The following is a 1,297-nucleotide window of genomic DNA, read 5'->3' on the forward strand; positions in this document are numbered from 1 at the left end:
GTGTTTTGACAGGTTAATTGGCAGTTAGGTATGTTTCTTTTTGTGATTGAATAAATTCCATTTAAATGTTTAAAAAAAGACAGTTCCAACCCATAGCAATCTTATGCACAATTGTTCCTATGCTTGAGCCCATTTTTGGAGCCACAGTGTCAATCCATCTTGCCAAAGGCATTCCTCATTTCCCCTGCCCCTCTACTTTACCAAACATGATGCCCTATTCCAGAGAATGGTCTCTCCAGACAACATTTCCAAAAGTATGGAGGACCAAGTCTCACCATCTTTACCCCTAAGGAGAACTCTGGCTGTACTTCTTGCAAGAGAGAGTGGTTTCTTCATTACACAGTCCATGGAACTTCCAATGTTCTTCAGGACAACAGGTCACGTGTATTCATTCTTCTTTGGTGTTCCTTATTAAATGTCCAACTTTTACATGCATATGAGGTAATGGGAAATACCATGGCTTGTGTCAGACGCACCCTAGTCCTCAAGGTAAAATCCTTCCTTATTTTTCTTTGTTCTTTTAGCCTGAAGTCTTTGGTTCTTTATTGCAGAATATATTCATATCTTAATCACTTAAAATAACTCGATCGTTCAATTCTCTAAAGAGATCTTAGGCAGCAGATTTACTTAATGCAACTTGTCCTTTGATCCCTTGATTGATGCTTCCATGAGCATTGATTGTGGATCCAAGCAAGACAAAATCCTTATAACAAATTTGACCTTTTCTCCATTTGTCATGATGTTACTTATTGATCCAGCTGTGAGGATTTTGATCTTTTTTACATTGAGTTGTAATTAATACTGAAGGCTTCAATCCTTGATCTTTATCAGAAAGTGCTTCAGCTCCTCCTCACTTTCTGTGAGAAAGGTTGTGTCAGCCAGCCCCACCAGGAGACACAATGTTCCTCACTGACCCATAGCTCTACTGGGGAAAACACTGGAGACACAGTGCAGAAATTGTGCCCATTCTGACCCCACCACACCAGGGCAAAACACTAAGGGTGTGCAACAGAGCAGCAAGGGGAGCAAAGCAATGAAGTCCCCAGGGAACACCAAAATAAGACGTTGGGGCAAGGTCATGGCACCCCATCAGACTCCACTGGAAAACACTCCAGACCTGGAACTGTTTATAGGCTTTTCTTTCTTTGTCATTGTTTTGCTGTTTTGTTTTGCTCTGTCTTTTTTGTGTGCTTATTACTGTCTCTGAATGCCTATCTACATAAGATAAGATAGGCAGGATAGACAATCCAGAGGAGAAAACAATGGGACCCATGGTTCCAGGGGGACATGGGAGAGG

Source organism: Echinops telfairi, unplaced genomic scaffold (assembly GCF_000313985.2).
Source record: "Echinops telfairi isolate 266 unplaced genomic scaffold, ASM31398v2 ScPeMD7_2;HRSCAF=8, whole genome shotgun sequence".
NCBI lineage: Eukaryota > Metazoa > Chordata > Mammalia > Afrosoricida > Tenrecidae > Echinops > Echinops telfairi.